The sequence below is a fragment of the Pseudorca crassidens genome, chromosome 3, assembly GCF_039906515.1.
Source record: "Pseudorca crassidens isolate mPseCra1 chromosome 3, mPseCra1.hap1, whole genome shotgun sequence".
Lineage (NCBI taxonomy): Eukaryota > Metazoa > Chordata > Mammalia > Artiodactyla > Delphinidae > Pseudorca > Pseudorca crassidens.
The window spans coordinates 50,339,243-50,351,245 of NC_090298.1; positions in this window are offsets into that span (position 1 = coordinate 50,339,243).

The window sequence follows — 12,003 nt, forward strand, 5'->3', positions numbered from 1 at the left end:
AAGGAAATAAAAGAAATCCAAATTGGAAAAGAAGAAGTAAAGCTGTCACTGTTTGCAGATGACAGGATACTATACATAGAGAATCCTAAAGATGCTACAAGAAAACTACTAGAGCTAATCAATGAATTTGGTAAAGTTGTAGGATACAAAAGTAATGCACAGAAATCCCTGGCATTCCTATATATAATCATGAAAAATCTGAAAGTGAAAGCAAGAAAACACTCCCATTTACCACTGCCAACAAAAAGAATAAAATATCTAGGAATAAACCTACCTAATGAGACAAAAGACCTGCATGAAGAAAATTATAAGACACTGATGAAAGAAATTAAAGATGATACAAATAGATGGAGAGATATACCATGTTCTTGGATTGGAAGAATCAACATTGTGAAAATGACTCTACTACCCAAAGCAATCTACAGATTCAATGCAATCCCTATCAAACTACCACTGGCATTTTTCACAGAACTAGAACAAAAAAATTCACAATTTGTATGGAAACTCATAAGACCCCGAATAGCCAAAGCAATCTTGAGAATGAAAAACGGAGCTGGAGGAATCAGGGTCCCTGGCTTCAGACTATACTACAAAGCTACAGTAATCAAGACAGTATGGTACTGGCACAAAACAGAAAGATAGATGAATGGAACAGGATAGAAAGCCCAGAGATAAACCCACACACATATGGTCACCTTATCTTTGATAAAGGAGGCAGGAATGTGCAGTGGAGAAAGGACAGCCTCTTCAATAAGTAGTGCTGGGAAAACTGGACAGGTACATGTAAAAGTATGAGATTAGATCATTCCCTCACACCATACACAAAAATAAGCTCAAAATGGATTAAAGACCTAAATGTAAGGCCAGAAACTATCAAACTCTTAGAGGAAAACATAGGCAGAATACTCTATGACATAAATCACAACAAGATCCTTTTTGACCCACCTCCTAGAGAAATGGAAATAAAAACAAAAATAAACAAATGGGACCTAATGAAACTTAAACGTTTTTGCACAGCAAAGGAAACCATAAACAAGACCAAAAGACAACCCTCAGAATGGGAGAAAATATTTGCTAATGAAGCAACTGACAAAGGACTAATCTCCAAAATTTATAAGCAGCTCTTGCAGCTCAATAACCAAAAAACAAACAACTCAATGCAAAAATGGGCAGAAGACCTAAATAGACATTTCTCCAAAGAAGATATACAGACTGCCAGTAAACACATGAAAGAAGGCTCAACGTCATTAATCATTAGAAAAATGCAAATCAAAACTACAATGAGATATCATCTCACACCAGTTAGAATGGACATCATCAAAAAATCTAGAAACAATAAATGCTGGAGAGGGTGTGGAGAAAAGGGAACACTCTTGCACTGCTGGTGGGAATGTGAATTGGTACAGCCACTATGGAGAACAGTATGTATGTTCCTTAAAAAACCACAAATAGAACTACCATATGACCCAGCAATCCCACTACTGGGCATATACCATGAGAAAACCATAATTCAAGAAGAGTCATGTACCAAAATGTTCATTGCAGCTCTATTTACAATAGCCCAGAGATGGAAACAACCTAAGCGTGTATCGACAGATGAATGGATAAAGAAGATGTATCCCATATATACAATGGAATATTACTCAGCCATAAAAAGAAACAAAATTGAGCTATTTGTAATGAGGTGGATAGACCTAGAGTCTGTCATACAGAGTGAAGTAAGTCAGAAAGAGAAAGACAAATACCGTATGCTAACATATACGTATGGAATTTAAGAAAAAAAAAATGTCATGAAGAACCTAGGGGTAAGACAGGAATAAAGACACAGACCTACTAGAGAACGGAGTTGAGGATATGGGGAGGGGCATGGGTGAGCTATGACAAAGCGAGGGAATGGCATGGACATATATACACTACCAAACATAAGGTAGATAACTAGTGGGAAGCAGCCGCATAGCACAGGGAGATCAGCTCGGTGCTTTGTGACCACCTGGAGGGGTGGGATAGGGAGGGTGGGAGGGAGGGAGATGCAAGAGGGAAAAGATATGGGAACATATGTATATATATATAACTGATTCACTTTGTTATAAAGCAGAAACTAACACACCATTGTAAAGCAATAATGCCCCAATAAAGATGTTAAAAAAAAAAAGAAGAGTTTTTCTTCATGGTTCAACAGTACAGAACAACACTTCAATATAAGGACCATTTTGCTGCCTTTTTTTTATGCCTCCCTAATCTTTTAACATTAATTACTACTACTGCCTAGAGTACTAATTAAATAAACAGTACATTTTCAGTCCAGCCTGAAGCTAAAATGGAGTTGCAAAATGGTTTCTATGTGGTTCTTGGGTAAACTAATTGACCTAGTCAGGACTATTAGTCTGTTTATATTCTTGGCAAATAGATTGTTGCCTACCTTCAAGGTTACTAAGCCCTGCTAGATACAACTTCCTTAAGGTTGACATACAAAAAGTTTATCATTTCCATCTTTGAGTAAAAGTAAACAACATTAGCAAGTTTCTTCCATTTCCCCCTTAAGAGAATTTGAAAACAAATTTAAGTTTTAATAGAACCGTAAAATTAAATTAAAGCAAATGACAAATTGGCTGAATGTAAAGCAAGTTTCCTATCAAATCTACCAATACTTCTTAATTCCACCTGCTTTCTCTAGGCAGTTTGCATTGCAATCCAGGAAAGAAATTGAAAGAGAATATATAAAGATAGTTTCTGGTTCAACGACTTATCAACCAGTTATGTCAAGTGTTTTCTCAGCCATAAAAAAGAACAAAATAATGCCATTTGCAGCAACATGGATGGACTTGGAGACTGTCATACTGAGTGAAGTAAGTCAGACACAGAAAGACAATATCACATGGTATCGCTTATATGTGGAATCTAAAAAATAGGGTCCAAATGGACCTATTTACAAAACAGAAGTAGAGTCATGGATGTAGAAAACAAACTTATGGTTACCAGGAGATAAGGGTGGGGAGGGGAGGAATAAATTGGGAGATTGGGATTGACTTATATACACTACTATATATAAAATAGATAACTATTAAGAACCTGCTGTATAGCACAGGGAACTCTACTCAGTACTCTGTAATGGCCTATATGGGAAAAGAATCTAAAAACAAACAAACAAAAAGGTGCATATGGGCTTCCCTGGTGACGCAGTGGTTGAGAGTCCGCCTGCCGATGCAGGGGACACGGGTTCATGCCCCAGTCCAGGAAGATTCCACATGCCGCGGAGCGGCTGGGCCCATGAGCCATGGCCGCTGAGCCTGCGCCTCCGGAGTCTATGCTCCACAATGGGAGAGGCCACAACAGTGAGAGGTCCACGTACAGCAAAAAAAAAAAAAAAAAAAAAAAAAAAAGGTGCATACATATGTGTATATGTATAACCGATTCACTTTGCTGTATACCTGAAACAAACACAACATTGTAAATCAAATATACTCCAATAAAAATTTTTTTAAAAATTTGTCAATAAAACAAGTGATGCTTTCTGCTTTTAAATCCCTTTGACAAAGCTGGTTTACATGAAAACTATATAAAAAAATAGCCACTTGGTAAAGTCACTATTAGCAGGGGCAAGTAGCAATGAGCAGATCCAAAAGTTTTGTGAAAAATAATGGATTCAGGGATTAGGGGGACTAAAATGTTGGTAAGACCACCTGAAGACCACTGTGGAAAGCCAGAGCAAAAGACCTGGTACCATTATTTGGGTCTCATCCAAAGGAAAAAAAAAACTGAAACAAGAGGAAAAAAAAGTTTGTTCTCCCATTGTGGTCTAAAAGCTTACACTGTTTAATTTCTATTATTTTAAATTATTTAAACTGTGTTTTATGGCCTAGAATATGGTCTATATTGGTGAATGTTCCATACGAACTTGAGAAGAATGGGTGGTCTATTATTTCTGGGAAGTATTCTATATCATTTATATTCATTTAATTGATGGTGTTGTTGAGTTCAACTATGTCTTTACTGATTTTCTGCCTGTAGATCTATCCATTACTTATAGAGGTCTTGAAGTCTCTAATAATGGATTCATCTACTTCACTTTGCAGTTCTATCAATTTTTGCCTTATATATTTTGATGTTCTGTTATTAGACGTATATGTATTAAGGATTGTTTTGTATAAATATATTTACATATTATATATATTTAAATTTTTAATTTTTTACATAATTTTAAAGGTTATACTCCATTTACAGCGATTATAAAATATTGGCTATATTCCCCGTGTTGTACAATACTTCCCTGTAGCCTATCTTTATCAGTATATAATGACTTTCTTTACCCCTGATAACTTTCTTTACTCTAAAATTTGCTGTTTATAATTAATATAACTTCTTCAGCTTTCTTTTTGCTTAGTGTTAACATGGTACATCTTTCTCCATTCCTTTACTTTTAATTTATGTGTCTTTATTGTGAAAGTGGGTTTCTTGTGAACAACATACAGTTTTTTCTTGTTTTCTAATCCATTTGGCCATCTGTTTTTTATTAAATTGTTTAGACCATTGTCATTTCAAGTGATTATTGATGCATTTGGATGAATATACAACATATTTATTACTGTTTTTTTACTTGTTATGCTGTTCTTTGTTTCTTTTTTTTCTTTCTTTCTTTTTGTCTTCCAGTCTTTTTTCTGCCTTCTCTGGTTTTTAACTGAGCATTTTATATGATTATATTCTCTCCTTCTTAACATATAAATCATAGGTTTTTTTGTTTGTTTTTTACTTTTTTAGTGACTGTCATATAATTTGCAATATACCTATATAATTAAAACAAGTCCACTTGCAAACATTATACCACTCCACAGGTAGTACAAGGAACTTATAATAACAAAGGATTCCAAATTCCTCCCTCCCAACTTTTGTATCATTGCTGTCTTTTCTTTTAAGCTATCATCACTGAATACATTGTTGCTGTTATTTTTAAAAACAAATTATCTAGTAGATCAATTAAGAATAAGAAAAATAAACATATGTATTTCATCTTTGCATATTCCTTCTCTAATGCTTTCCTTTCCCTTCTGTAGATCTGAGTTTCTAACTTATACAATTTTCCTTCTCTTTGAAGAAATTCTTTTAACATTTCTTGTAAGGCAGATCTACTGGTAACAAATTCCCTCAATTTTGTTTGTCAGAGAAAGTCTTTATTTCTCCTTTAATATTAAAGGATAATTTTCAGGATACAGAATTATGTCAGTTTTTTTTTTCTTCTCTCAACGCTCTTAGTATTTCTCTCTACTCTCTTCTTCTTTGCATGGCTTCTGAGAAGTATCATGTAATTCTTATCCTTGCTCTTCAATAGGTAAAATTTTATCTCCTCTGCTTTCAAGTATTTTATTTTTAATCTCTGATTTTCTGCTATTTGAACTTGATATGCCTAGGTATAGTTTTTTTTTGGCATTTATCACAGTTGGTGTTTTCTGAGCTCCCTAGATCTGTGGCTTGGAATCTGACATTCATTTGGGGAAATTCTGAATCATTATTGCTTCAAATATTTCTTCTGTTCCTTTCTTTTTTCTCCTTCTGGCATTATATTTACACACATGTTATGCTTTTTGTATTTGTCCCACAGTTCTTGAATATTCAATTCTACTTTTTTCAGTACCTTTTCTCTTTGCTTTTCAGTTTTAGAAGTTTCTACTGACATGTCCTTAACCTAACTGATTTTTTCCCTCAGCCGTGTCCAACAGACTAATGAACTTATCAAAGGCATTCCTTATTTCTGTTATAGTGTTTTTGATCTCTAGCATTTCTTTTTTATTTTTTTCTTAGATTTTGCATCTCATTGCTTACATTGGCCATTTGTTCTACATGCTGTCTACTTTATCCACTAGAGCCCTTAGCATGCTAATCACAGTTGTTTCAAATTCTCCATCTGTTAATTCCAACTTCCCTGCTGTATCTGAGTCTGGCTCTGATGCTCACTTTGTCTCTACAAACTGTGTTTTATGTCTTTTAGTTTGCCTTGTAGATTTTGGTTGGAAACTGAACATGATGTACTGGGTAAAAGGAACTGAGGTAAAGACGTCTTTAGTGATGTGGTGGTAAGGTGTGTGTGGGAGGTGAAGCATTCTATCATCCCATGATTAGGTCTCAGTCTTTTTGTGAGCCTGTGTCCCTGAGCTGTGATGTTTAAAAGTGCCTCTCAGTGATTTTTTACACCACTAATCGGGAGAGGTTGACTAGATAGGTTGGGAATTGGATAGTTCCTTTTTCCGATGTATAAGGCTGGAGTGGGTTGGAGTTGGTATTTTTCTTCCCCCAGGTTGATTAGGTTCTGTGAAGAGAACCCATTCTGAAGTGGTATAAAGATGCACATGTTGCCAAGGGGAAAAGTGTCATCCTTGAGCAAATGAAAAAGTTTGTAGAGTGGCTCCAAAATGCTGAAGAAGAATCTGAGTCTGAAGCTGAAGAAGGTGACTGAATTGGAAACTACACCCTCAGTAAAGCAAACAGGAATTGTAGATAAAATGTCATGTCTCATGTGTCCTGGTTCTTACATCTTCCTACCTCCCTATATCAAGCATGATATAAGGGCTTTCATGGCAAATTTTATTTCAACTGTTTCTATGATTACTGGAAATGTTGGATTTAGTTTCTAAAACCATGTTTTAAGTAGCTACAGGAGCTATAGATTTGAATCTAATGTTGCATTACTCTTTTCAGTTATCTTCTACCTCCTGTATTTTCTACTGTAATAATGTAATTTAAGGCCTTCCACAATGAACAGTTCACTTTTTCCCTGGGTTTTCTATATAAACACTTTTCAAGATATGATTTGGTTAAAAATAATTTCTTATAAAAATTCTGTTTGCAAATTAAACTGTAAAAGTATCCAGAGTCTCAGAAGGCAGTGATTTGTGTGATAATTTGGTATGCCCAAAGCCCTGCTCATCAATGAAAATCTCATACAATAATTAGATTCATTAACATGAATCGAGTATTTGGACCACTGCTTGCATGTTGATATTTTCTTGCATTTTTAATCCCAGATGTACTTGAGCTCAATTGTTTGCTCTCTGATTTTTATTCCTTAAAATGAAGCCATGGAGAAAAACAACAACAAAAAAAATATGTTTCTCTTTAAGGCAGGTTTTGTCTAGGTCAGAATACTCTGGTCTATTTCAAAGTGGTTACTCTCCCCATCCCCATGCCAAAAGCACAAAGGAATTTTTCTTCACTCTTCACTATGAGAACCTGGTAGGAAGTAAAACTCACAAATATGTGGTGATCCCTTTATGACTGGGACCACTTGGAGTTTTTAACTCTCAGACTTATACAGACTAAGCCTTCAGTAATAGGCCAATTACAATTTAGGTTTTTCTACCTTAGTAGTGTTTCCCTTTGAGTTTTCTGTTCATGGATTCATGCTCCTGTAAATTATGATTCTCTGTATCCACCTATCTCTTCCAATTTTTGGGACAGAAGTTTGCTCTGTGATCTAACTTAACTGAAACATCTAAGAAGCATTGTTGATTTTCAGTTTGTTCAGCATTTTTCTTGCTGTTAGAATGGAGTGGTGACTTACAAGTTCCTTAGAAGCTGGACTGGAAAGTGGAAGAAACTCTATTTTAAAAATATAACTCCTATTCTTAATTTGCTGAGCATTTTAATCATGAGTGTATATTGATTGCTTTCAATTTATTTTTCTGCATCTATTGAAATAATCATGTATTTTTTTCCCTTTAATCTCTTGATATGGTAAATTACATTGATTGATTTTCAGAGGTTACATTGACCTTGTTTTCTTAGGATAAATCCTACTTGGTCATAATATGTTTGAATTTCAAGCACTAACAGTTTGTTAAGGAATTTTGTGTTTATATTCATGAGAAATATTGGTCTTTATTTTTTTGTAATGTCTTTGTTGATTGATTTGCTGGACTTACAAACAAGTAGGGCAGTAATCCCTCTTTCTCCTTTTCAAAAATGTTTGCATATGATTCATGTTATTTCTTTTTTAAATATGCTCTTTCAGTGGAGGAGTTTATAAGAAATTCCACTTCTTTAATAGAATTAGGGCTATTCATATTGCAGCCTTTTCTTCTTATATTAATTTTGGTAGGTTGCATTTTTCAATAAATGTTTCCATTTCATCTAAATTGTCAAATTTATTATAAAGTTTTAAATGTGATCTAATTATTCTTTTAATCTCTGTAAAATCTGTGATGATAAATCCTTTTCAAGACTGATATTGGTAGTTTTTGTTTCTCTCTTATTTTCATAATCAATCTAGCTAGAGATTTATCAATTTTACTCATTTTTTTCCCTTTGTTAATTTTCTCTGTTCCTGTCAGATATTTCTGTTGCTGCTATTAATTTCTGCACCTACTTATTTCCACTTACTTCAGGTTTATTTTGATTCTGTCAAATTGAAGACTTAGATCATTGATTTTAGATCTTCTCTAACATAAGCATTTGGAGTTGTATATTTCCAACTAAGCACTGATTTAGTTTTATCTCTTATTATTTCATTTATAGTCCATATATACTTTATGAATGCATCATTTAATTTTATTATCATTATTACTGATTTTTATTAGTGATTTATTATTAGTGATTCCACCATGCTCAGAAATTATGCTCTGTATGACTTTGATGTATTTAAATATTTTGATGCTTGTCTTTAAATTCCAACATATATTATAGTTATCAACATATATTATAGGTATCATAGTTTTAATTTTGGTTCTTCTGTTTATAATTTTAAAGTTAGTTTACATTCCTAATTTTAGTAAGTTTGTCACCAACCTCAGGATATAGTTATAGCACGTTTTTGTCTCTATTTTATGAATGCAAAAATTAGACCCCAAGTCATAAAAGAAATCCCATAAAACTTGAGACAAGAATACTGTCCCACTGATACCTCATCTGGATTTTGATTCTCCTTCTACTGGTACTATCTCTGAAATATCAAATTGTAATATTATTGTGTGAATTAGCATGAGGTAATTAGCAACTTTTTCATACAAAAAACTCCTTTTAGCTATCAGGGTGTCTCAAAGTTTATTTATTCTTGACACTCAACATGTCCTCATTATACCTACATGAGACATTTAGTACCCCTACACATCACACACATACTCCATGAAATACCAGATGCTATTCTGAGCCCAGCCTCAGGAAGCAAGTAGGAAGTCCATTGTCAGGAAGGGAAGAAAGTGCTGCACACTATTATTTAATGACCTGGAGAAGCTGCTCCAACAGTGACAGGTGAAAATAATTCTGGGATGGATATGAGTCAAATTGTTGTATATGTACTGACTTTCCTTCAATACATACTCAGCTCATAACTTGCACTCATGCTGACAACACCCTCTAGCTAAGTTGATTTCTGAAGAAGTGAGCTTTCTATTAAGAGACCATTAAACTGATTTTTTTTTTTTTTTTTTTTTTGCGGTACACGGGCCTCTCACTGTTGTGGCCTCTCCCGTTGTGGAGCACAGGCTCCGGACGCGCAGGCTCAGCGGCCATGGCTCACGGGCCCAGCCGCTCTGCGGCACATGGGATCTTCCCGGACCAGGGCACGAACCCGTGTCCCCTGCATCGGCAGGTGGACTCTCAACCACTGCACCACCAGGGAAGACCCATTAAACTGATTTTTGTTTCCAATTACAGAAGGCCAAGATTTTGACACAGGCAAGAAAAAATTGCAATACCAGAAAATCATCAAGCAATACAGGAATTGCTAAGATATGGTCCAGAGCTATAGGAATTGGAGACAGATATATTTACTGACATACAAATCTAATTTTTACTCCTATGGTATTTGTTATTCTCACACCCTACACATTTTCTTCATGGCCCTTATCAAAGCTTGTAATTATGTATGTTTGTATGTATGTATGTCTCTTCTAGATTATATATGCTAAGAAGGGAAGATCCTGGATTTATCATATGTCTTTTACTCTGACCTATGTAGAACTAGCCAAGTGCCTGACACACATTACACTAAAATACTTTTTGAAATTATGTATGCCAGTAATTCCTGTTTGGTAGCTAGCTACACTGTAGAATAACTTTTCCAAAAGAAATTCTCATATTCTCTAAAAGGGCAGACTACATTGGCCAGGGACCACCATTCCAAAAAGAATAATCCTGGCCAAAGAGAACACACGTAGAATAGTTGTGATTATAGGACAGTTGTAGTATATTAATAATACACTGCAGTGATAAGGAAATTAAGGAGAGGTAGATGTCAGAAGGAACCATTGATAGCTCAGTTTTAAAAACATTAATATTCCTGTATTGTATATCTAAGTGTAAATGAAATATCAATAAGGATGAGGGATTGGAATTGTTGGTGGAGCTGGGAGTAATATCAGTACTGCAGTCATATTTTCATGGGTTGTTACAAATGTGAGTGAATGAGCTAGCACTTAGAATAAAAGCAGAGATAGATAGATAGAGAGATAGAAAGATAGATGATAGATAGATATATAGATAGAAAGATAGATGATAGAAAGAAAGATAGATAGATAGAAAGATAGACATAGAGAGATAGATATATATAGAGAGAGATAGATAGAGAGATAGATTGATCTGAGGCTTGGGAAGTACTAAGAATTAAAGAGTTTGACAAAGAACACAAAGCAATAAGTAAATTAAAACTAGCAATATATCTTTTCAATCATTTGCTGCCTGATATTGTTAATGTTTTAGGTAAAGAAATAAATTCATAATTTCTAGAAATTTCCATTTCAGCTGGCAATAAAATAAAACAATATGATTTTCCAAAATCAGGAATATGAAAGGGGAATCTTTAAAGAAATGCACAAGTCTTACTTTTTCTTATTCTTACTCTTCCTCCCCTTTGTATCTCATAATTAGTTTCTGTAACCTTAAGAGGGTTGGTAGAAGACAAAATTCATAATCCTGAAAGTTAAAAATCTTTTGTAAAGTTTAAATTGGACTCCAGTGCAGTTTCTCTGCAAAAGAAACATGATCTACTTGGGATTTGTTTGTATATGTGCATAGGTTGGTACTCTTTTCATTTATGATTTTCACATTTTCCTATGATCTACAATTATGATTTTCACATTTTCCTATGATCTACAAGTTTCACATTTTTAAGAGTGTAACACAAATCAAAAGCATGAGAAATGCTTAGTTAGCTGAAGAGTTGTTGCTCAAATGTGTCATTTTAGGAGTTGAATTTGAATAACTAGGAAAGGAAAAACTTAAGCAAGAAGGAATCACGCAGACAGTAGCTATTCGCAGATTTAATTTGTCAACCTGATGCAAAATTTTCACTACAAATAAATGTCTAAAAAAAGAAGATATTTTAGTAAGTTTAGCAAGTCATTTCACTGTTCTGGGCTGTCAACTCTAAAACCCCAAGGCCTTAGGAGTCACTGAGAAATATGCTATGGATAAAAAAAAGCTTAAAATGTTTCTACTCTGTGACACTGGAAGGATTTCAAATGTTCAGATAACAAATAATGAAAAAATTTAATGACACTCACTCAGAAAGGTACATTCTTTGGATTCTCTCCAAAAGTCACTTTTATCAAAAGCGATTGGGATTATAAATATTAAACTTAGTTGAAATACAAATTTCATAATGAAGTCTGTGGAGCAGGACTCATTCAGGCGACACAAGAGAAATCTAAAGGAGATTTTAAAGTGGGAAAAAAGCATTGTTGAATAGTTATTCTATATTTAAGCTGCACACAGATTTTTTTGTTTGTATTTAAGGATAAATGTATTGAGTCTGAAGAATTAAGATTACAGAGAATAGGTTAGTTGAGGAGAATTACTTTTGCCCCATTTTCCATTATAACAACTTAGTACAAATAACGCATATACTTCATATTTACTTAAGAAAAATAAGTGTTAACCTCTATAACTCTGACTCCTGCCTGTTTTCCCATCCTTAATATTATCAAACTCATAGTGACAGTCACTGAAAATGCTGACAAATCAATTAAAAGAAATATACTCCAGCATTATCCTTATCAACAGCTACAGAGAAAGTAGAGA